This window comes from Rhea pennata, chromosome 8, assembly GCF_028389875.1.
Source record: "Rhea pennata isolate bPtePen1 chromosome 8, bPtePen1.pri, whole genome shotgun sequence".
NCBI classification, from domain to species: domain Eukaryota; kingdom Metazoa; phylum Chordata; class Aves; order Rheiformes; family Rheidae; genus Rhea; species Rhea pennata.
The window spans coordinates 23500242-23512616 of NC_084670.1; positions in this window are offsets into that span (position 1 = coordinate 23500242).

Sequence of the window (12375 nt, forward strand, 5' to 3'; positions counted from 1 at the left end):
CCTGTCAGCTCTCCTGGGTGGAGGGCGGATGCTCAGCCCGGTCAGGCACCATTACCAAGTGTCTCAATAAGCCACTGCTGAGCACATCTGAACATCTGCAGTGGGCGTTTTAAAGCCTCTTGTACCACACAGTATGGAGAACGTTCTGCCCTAGAAAATCAGTGGTAGTGACAATTACATGGAGACGGTCATATCTGCCATGGTACAACACAGATGGCTCCACAGAACAAGAGCAAGAAAGAAAATTATCATTGTGCTTTGCACCTCTGAAGGCAGACTTCACACAGTTCACCAAAGCCTTTTACCAGCAGTAGAAGTGATTCACATTCCATGGCTAGCTAGATCAAAAATGCCACAAAAGGTTAATCCCTGTTTCCAGAAGGCCATGTGCACAAAGCGATGCGGCAGTAATCGCAGCAGATTTCTAAAATAACGTAATGAAACAGATTCAGGTGTTGAGGCATACTAGAAACAAAGCCAGTACCACTGCCCAGCTTAAAAGCAATACGCAGAACACAAGATGGGCAGACGATAAAGTATTCAGCAATTGGAGGAAATGCTGCAAACTCCTAAAAACCCAGCTCAGTCTCAGGAAAGAATGAATCAGATCTATTCATTTTTAATGCTAGAAATTAGATAATAAAGACCTAGTCTTGCTTCAGTTATTGAGAGTTGGCCTATGTGGCTTACCAAGAAACCGAAAGAACATTTTTCCCAAGCCAGGGTACATAAGTGGTGGGGCACAAAGGTCCAAAGATCAGTGCAGAAGAATTCAGTTGACTGGCTAATAAACAGGAATTTGAACATCTTCTCCTGCCTAGTCACAAAGTAGCAGTAAGGTAGAGCTGACCATGTATAACAAAGTGCACCAGGAAAAAATGATTAAATTCATGATATTTTTTCATAAAAATATCCCTTCATTAAACATCAGAAACAAACTTTCAGGTGTCTCCTTTAATAACTGTATCTGAAAATTATGATTATCAAATCAGAATATTCAGTTTCTCTACGCTGTTGTATTCTCTGCCACACTGAATGTAACTTTTTTCTATTAATTTAGCCAATGTTTTTATTCCTTATATTAGATTTTATTAATGTCTATCATAGTGGCATTCAGGCCAACTTCAAAACCAAACTTTTATTGAGGAATTAAAAGAATAGTCAAGCAAACAGGTTCTTCACAGCTGGGAAGCTGTTACTGTATGACATATTTATACTATATAAAAGATACTTGTGAAAAGAGCAAATGGTGACTAAAGAATTTACCTGAATTTGGAGTTTGTCCTTAATTCAATAGGTCCTTGTGAGTTGGACATTTGGTAACTTCATTCTTTTGATGTCTTCATTTCCTCTTCTAACACTGCCCACTATCAGTATTTTGCGTAGAGATACATTTACAAACTCTTCAAAAAAAAAACCTTTTAGAAAGGTTAAGCAATTGCTCTAACCTGTCAGTGAATCTGGCAGGTCAGTAGATTTCTCATAGGCAAAGTTAGGAGTAACTGCAGTCTCTCCCACAGAGGTGATACAACACTCTATAAACACATGGCTTCCTAAATGTACAAGTGTGACAAACATATCAGCGCTTCACTATGTGTTTCCTAAGTTATTTGAAAATAAATTCTTAATTTAAAAACCTTTGAAGTTTCACTAGCTAGGAAACTTTGCAAATTGAGACAGCTCACCCGTACCCAAGATACTTGCTAACCTTGAGAAACTACCGTCCAGGAGGAAGCTGGATGCTGTTCACAGAGTACGCACGCCTGGCCCGCGTGGGAATTTGGTCAGCGAGCGGTTTCACACGCTGGGCCTGCCAGCACGTACTCTGCCAGTCACCGGCTCCTCGCCAGGTCTTCTGCAGGTGTTCGCACCACAGTTTGCAGTAAAGTTGGATTAGAATGATGAGGCCGAGAGCTATAGTTAATTTCACACTTTTCCTTTTTCATTTAAAGATTAACCTTCTAAATCCTGATGTTTTCAGAATTAATCAATCCTCTTTTACTAAACAGGAAATTGCTATCTGGAAAACCTATGAAACTGCCTCATCCTTCTCTCCTCCCCCGACTCACATATTGAGATTTTTAGCACCGAAGAAAACAACTTCTCTTCAGCATTGATGAAAGAAATATTAAAAAAAAAAAAAAAAAAAAAAAAAAGTGCACCACCTCATAGTTCCACTGAAATCACTGTGCACCAGATTCAACAAAGGCCTCAAGCACTTAAAAGGCAGGGGCTTCAGGCTTCTCTCCTCAGCGTCTGACCGTGATGCGAACGTAGCGAACTCAGACGCCGTGCAGCGCAGTGGGGGAGCTGGGTGCGTCACCCGGGGTTCAGAGCAGCCAGGCTGCTGAGCAAGAAGCTGCCAAAAACCCACAGCTAGGCTTGGGGAAGCAAAGGGACAAGGGCTTTCACTGCTCAGATGGTTTGCCCAGGCCACATCAAAGACTGCAACAAGTTTCTTTTCTCACACTTATGGGCTGGTGCAACAGTTGGACTAATATCCATGAAGCCCTAGCTCCAGCTCCCTCCCTTCAGATCCTGCAAGGATCTGGCTTTCCCCTTCATCTCCCAGGGAATCCCTGCCCACCCATCCAGCTGGAGCTGCTCGCCATGTGCCCTGGAGTAGCTCTGCCTCTCCTCAGAGGGGCTCGCTGCAGCACCTCTCTCTAATCTAGGGATGAACAAACACTCTTTGGAGAGAAATTTCCTGCGCCTCTGACCTTCGCTAGCTTGGACGTACCCTGTATCTCCAGCTGCTAAATCTGCCCCAGATGGGAGACTGGGGCTTTCACAGGTGCCCAACTGGATGCGCCTGAGAATGCCATAGCACAACTGGAGGAGCTTCATGAAGCTCAGGTATCTCAAAACCAGGGAGTAATTAGGGCCTAAATTCAAACTACCATCCTGGAAACCCCGGTTTGGTTACTCCCTTAGCTTCAAATTCAGTGCCACAACAGACTTCTCAGATCTTTCCTGGCACAGGTCCCAGGGGCCAGACTCTAATCATCTTTGCTCACCCTGAGAATATTTTTCACTATATTCAGACTATCTGCAGTAGAAGTTATTGCTCAAAGTGAGCAATGGTAGCAGAATCTTTTCCAGAAAAAAGTGCAATTGCAAACACTGTGCAAAACTTAACTTGGACATTTTTTAGCATCAGAAAATTCTGGAGGCTTCCAAATAAATTCATAATTCAGAAGCATTTGAGAGACAGCAATGCATCAATAATAGATTGTTAGTAGGTTATATCCTTGGAAAAAGGTAGATGGTATAGCAGGCAAAATAAAGTTGGTGGTGGCCTAATACGTTGCAAGTGGTTTGTCATCTACAGCACTGCATTCTTTAGAGATATCTAACACATACAAAAAAAAAAAAAATCTCTCAAGTGAATTTATTGACTAAAACCAGTTCCACAGAACCAATTAGTATCTTACACAGGCTGCCCTGCAAGGCTTATGAGGCCATCCATCACTTGTCCATTTAACTATTTAGCATTTGTTCCAGCAATTTGTCACACTGTCAGAATGGTAGCATTTCAGAATAGAAGTTTTTGGTTGAAAGAAATCTAACTCAGATAGTGCAGATATTTCTTTTTTAATAAGACTTACACAAGATTTATGTTTCTATTATTTTTAACCTTAAGCATCTTGTCTGCAGGGTGAGGTTAATTCTTTGCATTTCAGAGGTTCCACACTTAAATCAATTGTTTTATATGAGAATTTAAAAATATCATGCAAAATGGAATTACCTCAAACCTCATCAACAACTCACAGTTCTGACATCATACAGTACCTTATCTCACAGCTGCAGTGATTACATTTTTATCACTTTTCCCATCTAGTCATTTGATTTGTACAATCATTTCTGGTGACTCCTAATTTCACAGTACCAAACAAATTACAAAAAAATATTTTTCCATTGAATGAAAAGCAAAGTACCTACAAAATATTATGTTGTTTAATTCTAAAGTATTTTAGATTTTGCAGACTGTAAATCTAAAAGGAAAAAAAATTTTACAGAGCTTCAATTAGCCATATTCAGATATTTATAAATACAAATTAATAAGAATTTTAAAAAAATGAAATTCAAAATAAATATTCAAGCTTGGCTTTTTCTTACAGTGTCTTTGATATCTATGACACAGGTCCTGGAACTGTTTCAAACTGACAGTACTCAGCTCACCAGAAAAAAGAAAAAGGGGGTGGGGAGGAAGGAAAAAGAAAAGCCAGGACATCTTGATCGAACATGTAGGAATTAGACTTTACACAGTTTCTGCACTAAACAAAAACAGCTACAATGAGTATGTCAGGCAACCTGTCAACACACTGTCACAGAAACTCCTGCAGCCCTAATGTACACAGTTGTATATCCATGCACCTGCTATTTTGCCACTTCATAGATTCATGGAAATGAAAGTTATTCAATAACCTTTAAAATTGTTTATTGTTTCAGAAGTAGGACTTAGTTTTTAATGGCAAGACCACGCAGATCAGAGGTCCGCTTGCCTGATATCCTGTAGGGCTTCCTGATTTAGATTTCTTATAAAGCAGCGGATGCAGCAAAGATGCCTGGGAATCAAATGCCATCTCTGCATCTGAATGCTGTTAAGCAGCTCCCATGGCATTTCTCACTGACTTTCAGTGTGCATCTGTCACTAAGCTCACTCCCAGAGATAAAACAGCAAATGTGAACTCCTGCGGGAAAGAGCGCTGAGTAAAAACCTTTCTTGAAGCCCTCCAAATGCTACAGCTCAGTTCCTCGTCAGGCCTTCAATCAGTGGGCCCATCTCGTCTCGCATGCGGAAGGTTTTGCAGCATACAAGTGTTCAGTAGGCATAACTGCATGCTTAGTACACAGAAAACAAAGTGAAATTCTATATTTAAAAGGTTTAGCAAATTTTTACTAACTAACACTAAGTTATTTGGATTTGCTCAAAAAAAAAAGAGCTTTACTGAGTAATGTTAGTGTTAAATGCCTGATAATATTTGAAATGTATACTTTATTTTTTTTTCTACTCATTTGTCTATTAATAATTACTTCAGAAAAATATATTGTTATCTATTAAATATCACTGTTATTTTAGCTTGTTTATAGAGAATGATTCTACCTTATTTCTAAGTTTTTTTTGTCTATGCAAAAAGTATTATTCCTAGTTACAGTATCTGTAACTTCAGTGAACCTGAAGGACAGACCACACTTTAACAACAATTTCCTAGCATTAATTCTTTGGTTATCATAGTCAAAATGCTCAGTGGAGAGCTAGAACGGAGGAAAAAAAATAAAGTCCAGAAGGCAAAGGGGGATGTGGAGCTCAGCAAGCAAGAGCTTTCACTTACAGACTTTGGGTCTATGTAATAGTTATTTATTTATCTATCTTTGGAAAAGGAATGGTTTATTTGCTTTTTCAAATATACATATAACATGAGAAAACATAAAACAAACAGGAGAAGTTATTCCAGACAGAGACACTAACATAGAAAAAAATCCTGAAAAAAAGAAAAGAAAAGAAAAGAAAAGAAAAGAAAAGAAAAGAAAAGAAAAGAAAAGAAAAGAAAAGAAAAGAAAAGAAAAGAAAAGAAAAGAAAAGAAAAGAAAAGAAAAGAAAAGAAAGCTTTACTGATGTTAAATAGAAACCTCTATGGAGAACTGCCTACAGCAATGAATTAAATAAATAAATAAAGAGTACTTCCAACCTCCCATTTGATTTTCACTCCTTGTTGTAAAGGAAGTTCCACAAGTTGCAAAGCATATTGGGTTTAGTAGTCCAGAGTTGACTGCCATTCACTTGGCAGGTTTGGAACAGAAGTCAAGTCAGAATTAATTTCTCACCTGACTAAGGCTGAAAGTATAAAATCTATTGCTGCTACCAAAGTCTCATTCAGAGTGAGATGATCTCATCGAGAGCTTGGCCTGAATACAAAAAGCACTCGAGAACAGACAGAAAAATGGAGGTGGGGGGGGAAAAGAAAGAAAGAAGGGGAAAAGAAAGAAAGAAGGGGAAAAGAAAGAAAGAAGGGGAAAAGAAAGAAAGAAGGGGAAAAGAAAGAAAGAAGGGGAAAAGAAAGAAAGAAGGGGAAAAGAAAGAAAGAAGGGGAAAAGAAAGAAAGAAGGGGAAAAGAAAGAAAGAAGGGGAAAAGAAAGAAAGAAGGGGAAAAGAAAGAAAGAAGGGGAAAAGAAAGAAAGAAGGGGAAAAGAGCCCAAATCCATCATAAAGAGCCAAAAACACCTCTGCCTCCCTGTGCACAGCTATTGCCAATGACAAGAGAAACGAGCTGTAGATCCCTGCTTCTCTGTCAATCAGCACTCTGAGCAACTCCGTGCTCAACTGATTGGAATCACATAATCAGGTCAACAAGGTTTCACAATGGCCCTAAACACGGTCGCTATCAGAAAGGGTCTCTGAGGTGTAAAGATCAATTACTACGTAAGTAACATTCAGTGATGTGTGTTGATGCTTCTACCAAGGTGTAGAAAGGAAAGTAGGGCTGAGGAAGCAGCAGCAGGATTTCAAAACGAAGGCAGTAGAGCTTTCAATTATAACCTTTGTGGAGAAAGAAAACGTTGGAAATAAATAGGATAAAGCTTATAACTAATTGAATTAAGTATTAAACTCTTGAAAAGAGAATACGAAACTATGAAGTTCATTTAAAACAAAGCAAAAATACTGAACACAAAAATGCCCTCTCCTAGATGTATTCCATAGGCTACAGACACTACCCAACAGCAGCGTTAGATACTGTGCAAAAAAAGAAACTAAATATATATGTGACACAATCTGATATGAAAATGTTTCCATGTGATTTGCATCTGTGTTTGGACACTAGCTGACATATCTATATGCAAAGACAGACAAGTATTTGCCATTTGCAAACGGTGATTGCTCCCTGTCAGCTTTGTTGAAGCAGTGTACAGTATTTTACTAGGTAACATGTAAACAATTAGCAAACAATCAGATAGAGCTTCACATTTTTCCTTTCAAACTCTGCTTTCTCTTTCTGATGTTTGTGGGTGTTGATGTTGCTCTGAGGGTTGAGAGCGTACTACACGAGAGTTTTCACCTTCCCTGCAGTATCACAACACAAATCTTGTAATAAAATCCATGCTTTCCATTGTACAAACTGACCTCAGGGATGCAACGTTATGGCTAATGCCCAATACATTGCAAAAAAGTAAAAAAGAAAACAAAGTGCAGTTGGAATTCTAAAGAATAACAAAGCATCTATACACATTTAGCAAGTATTATTTCCAATATACTGAAAAACAGGAATGGATTCCCCAGAAGTCTTTAAGATTTCAGAGCTGTTAAAAACAACTGCTACATTCACAAATACAAGCAATCTCTCCCCCCAACACAAACACACTCGCTAGCACAAATGCACAGAAGCACCTTGGTGTGTAATCACCGGGGAGCACTCTGCTTTCCTGTGATTTAACACCTTTCACTTAATTGCGTGAACTAGACTACCCAGAAAATCTGCAACATGTTTGTCAGTCTAATTCCACAACACAAAGCATGAACCACACCTACCCATATCTGGTAGTCATCAAGATAAAATATCGTTCATTTTATAAACCAGACAAGCGTTATTCAGCACTTATAATTCAGTGTATATATACACTCAACCAAAATCCAAATACCATAGTTAATGAAAAATTTTTAATGAATGAAAAAAGCAAAGGCTCATTCTGGAAAGAAATTCCTATAAACATCAGCGGAGCTACCCAAACATCTACCTACAAGTCTTTACTGTCCCCTCCAAATCACTCTTGTTCTCATGTCTTTGAAAATTAAACCAGAGAACAGCTAGAAACTTCCTCAAGAATTAAAATGATTAACTTCAATGAAAATATTACTCCATGCTTTCTTTTTAGTATCTCACCCGCCTATTTCCATCTGTTGTTTCTTGTCCCACTGCTAGATTTTTAAGGGCTCTAGGAGGAAGAGACCACTCTTTTCTTTTTTCTTTTTTTAATCTGACTATAAGATAATGGAAGAGTACACTAAAAAGAAATGTTGATTACAGGTATTTCCATCCTGGAATGTCATTCTGAAAAATCCTCAGTTAGCTCATGATTTGTGCCTATAGATACTTACATACAGCCAGGTTGCTTTGACTTTCAAGATCCCCAAGCACTTCTCACTACCTCGTCCTTGTTGGGATCAGGTATTCCAACGTTCCTTTGCCTGCCTCTCTAAGAGACCCCATTTAATAACATCCCTAGAGCACACTTTCTACCAAGCCAGACATGCACAAATTGTGCTTTTGTGAATTCAGGCAATGCTCCTTATTGTTCTTACCCACCAGCATCTTCCCATTTTTGGGAAGGTACGCAAAAAGTAAGTAGAAAAGCTAACCATTAAGCCAACAGTGGTGTATTTACCCACAGACAGCTTGTGTTTAAGTAGGGTCAGGGGACATCTAGAAAGATGGAACAGCACCTAACATCTAATGTGGAACAAAAAAGGGGCTTGATACATGTGTCAAGAACAAAGCTGAAAGTGTTCTGCCATTCCACGTGGACATGGATGAACGCTCTTAAAATGGAAACATTATCATTCTCCTGTTTTCTTTTCCTGTTCTTCTCTCACTCACTCTAATCCCAAACTTCTTAAAGCTCACTGACTTCTTAATGTAAGATGGAGGGAAAAGTCCTGAGTGGAACAGTAAAAACCACATAAGCACTACTGTAGGCAACCACAAGAGAACAAAACAAGAGAACCACAATAGAAAAAAAAATACATGTGGACAAAGACTGTGCACTTCACCTTGACCAAGACAACACATGTGCATAGTCCATCTGCCTCACTATTGACAGAAAAAAAAGTCTCCTGTACTGAAAGGTCACTGGATGTTAGCAAAGATGTCAAAGCCGCAAAGTCCAACACTACCATCTCTCCTCACACTGTTCTCATTTTCAGAGTTGTCGATGGCATGTTACTAGCAGAAGGATCTTTCAATAGCTACTGTTGAACTTTCCAAGCTTTAATGCTTGCCTTTACAACAGTGATGGGAGCTGTTTTCAAAGAATTACAAAATACCAAATATATTCTAACAGGATTGAAAATGTTATATAAGCATATTCAGTAAACACAGTCAATTTAGACCATCTGAAAAGTCCCAAACATGCATATATAAAAGTCTAGTCAGATTCTGACCTCAAACATTGTTATACAAGTGATATGAAAGCATACCATTACCCAAAACAATATCTGATGAGGAATTTACTGAAGATGAATATGGCCTCCATGAAAAACTGGACAAAGTACAATTGCCTATAAAATGCTTTTCTTTTAAAGTGTTGCCTTCTACAGTGTTATTCTGGCAGATAAAAGTGGATACGGCTATGCAGTGGGGCAGCTATATATTTTATTATATCATAAAAATTATTCTGCTGTATCCTGGTTTTCCCTAGAGAATGCCAGAGAGGAAATCAAATTATGGCATCCAGCATAACATAAGATTAGTTAGAATTTTCAAATTGTTTTGAAATTGTTGAAAGTGCTTGGACTTTTATTTGACGATTCTTTAACTGAAAACAAAACATGCTGTTCAAAGAAAAAAAAATCTTCAAAAAAACCCCACTGTTTCATTTAAAGTCTAGGGATATAGCTAATCTTTTCTCTGTGTTCTCAAAGAGACATTTTTTTAATATTAAGAAAAATCACACAAAATTGTTCTCATTTTCATTACACATTGTCATGGAAGAAAAGTCATCATAAGGGAAAATGTAACATTTCACACTTCTTTGGTTGCTTTTCAACAATAATAGTAACACTAAAGTTTTTCTGGAGCTAATGCAGGCTCTGATATCCTAACGGCTTACCTACAGAAAATGCTGTCTACTAAATGCTTCGTGTAAGGCTACTTGGGGGGGGAAAGAAGAGATTGAAAAGAAATTGCGCAGTAAAGGAGTAAATAAAATAAGTAAAACTTTTATTACTCCAGTATTTTCTGATTTCCTTTGCAACCTATCATTGTCTTTAATTAAACTCACTGCTAGTTTGGAAGCCTAGTAAATCTAGGACTTGCTTTTAAAGTGGTATATCAAAGTTCTGAACAGCTCCTATTACATGGCTCTAGATTTAATAATTTTCCTTTAATAACTTGTGTAGCTAGAAGCACTTTTGCCAATAAGACTGATTTAGTTTTAGCCTCAGAATCTCTCTGCAAGCCTCACTCAAAGCTCATGATTAGTTGATTCTGATAACAATACAAATGGTCTCAATGGATTCTTGAAATAAAATGTTATCTAAGTCTCATCTTTGTATTTTATAGGTATCCAGTCTTCTCTCATGTAGAATACTACAAATTTATAAGGAAATTTGTCCACTTGAGGACTATTGCATTCGGCCAGACAAATAAAAGACTCATTGGATACAAAGAGCCGCATGGATTAGGTATGGATGTGCTATTCATTGCAAAATTAATCTAACACACTTCATTGGTTTGTAGATAAACCGTAGAAATACGTTTGGTTTTTCAAAGTCTTTGACTAATGTTTAAAGCAAAACAAACTGAAACTGTGGATTCCTAATAAATTACGTGCATTATTTGTTGAAATATTTGTTAAACCTGCTGAGAGATTATAAGTGTTTCAGGATTGGACTGTCTTTTCGCTCTATGTTTGCTCACAGTCCAGTTCAAAGGAGTGCCGATCAATGACACGAATATTTGTATTGTTTCTATTCTTTAACTGCATAAGAAACTATAATAAATGCAGAATATAATGATTTACTTCATAGCTGACTAGAAGTTATTTGTAAAATTAAGAACAGTCAGATTGTTGGGATGAAGAGATGTGAAAACATTTTTCTTTAGGAATCCTAACTGAGTAAAGTGTTGCCTACAGTGTAAGGTTTTTCTACCAATGGTAAGACTTTCTACATTAAATTTAGTTTTCACTAATCACATTTGCATGAACTGTATCCATGCTGAAAACTATGTCACAGAATTATTCTATTTAATAGCCTCTGTACCCAGAACTAGAAGGAATTCTGCAGGCTCCTTGCATGGAAAGGGACAATAAACCACTAACTTTGTCTCTTTGAACTATGTAACTAGGGGTTTGGGAAAAAACCCATATCAGAGTTTAAAAATAAAGCTCTAAGACTGCAAGTTAAAAATACATTTACTTATTTATATTGGTCTCCAAACAGTGCCTTTTCTCAAAATACTGTAATTATTGGAACTTTTGTGCACTGGCAGGCACTGGTGGAAAAGACCCTCAGAATAATGAGCCTTTTGTTTCATGTCACAAGTCTGCTTGCCCATTGCATTAATTCTATCATGCAACTGTGTTTTGAAGTCAGGGCTTGCAGTGAGGAATAGGAAGCAGCAATGAGGGACAGGAAACTAGCCAACAACCCACGTGCATTTACAAGCTCATTCACACAGTGAGGCAAACAAAACATCTGGCTGAATCAGCTTCATTTATCATCCCAGCCTATTGCTCCTGCCAGTTCATAATGTCGTGCTATGCTACATTAGCCTACTTTGCATGTTGTAACTGGGAAAAACTACCGGTCACAGACCAGTTTCATGTAACACTGCCAGTACAACATGCGTATTTGTGTGTATGGAGAGGAAGCTAATGCTACTTCACGTGCTGCCAAGAAGTTCTGCAGTGGCTGAAAAACTACAGGCCATCCCACCAAATAATCCTGTCATTCTTCATATGCTGAGCTGGGCTGTCTGTCAGCTATGCTTCGTCTGGGAACCCGGACGAGTACACACGCACTGTGGGAAAGGATCGCAGTGATCAAGCTGCTCTCCTCCAACCTCTGGTAGGTGAAAGAGGACCTGTAGAATGGAATTCCCTTTCAATCTATTTCTGTGGTATTTCCACTTTCTTGAACGGAAAGATTGCGTAGCAAGTCCACAACTTGACATAAGGCTTGTAATAAAAAATATCCAGCATGGAGGTTGCTTCCTCTTTTGAAACATTTTTCTACAGTTTAAACCTCCATGTTTTGAGAAAAAGGTCACATGCATCAAATAAGCTAGCAAAAATATGAGTCTAGATGTCTTCATTTAAATACATTTTTCTACTCTGAAAAAGATACTTGCTTTCGCAAATTGTTTTCAGTAGTAGTAGCAAATATTAAATTATACATTAACTACCAATGTTGAAGTGCAGCAAGAGTTACTGACTTGCTAACTCATTTCAGTGTCTAGGGGCACAGATAAATCAGCCAGGAGACACAAGATCAACTTTAGTATGAACAGGACAGCCATAACATTTCTTACCTTAATAAAAGATTACCTGTTATTTCCAAGATTTTCAGCTTCCTGTAACATATCAGCCCATTTACAGATAGTACTTCCATCAGAGAAATCCCTACAGGAAGGACAGCTGCCAGCACCCATGTGGACA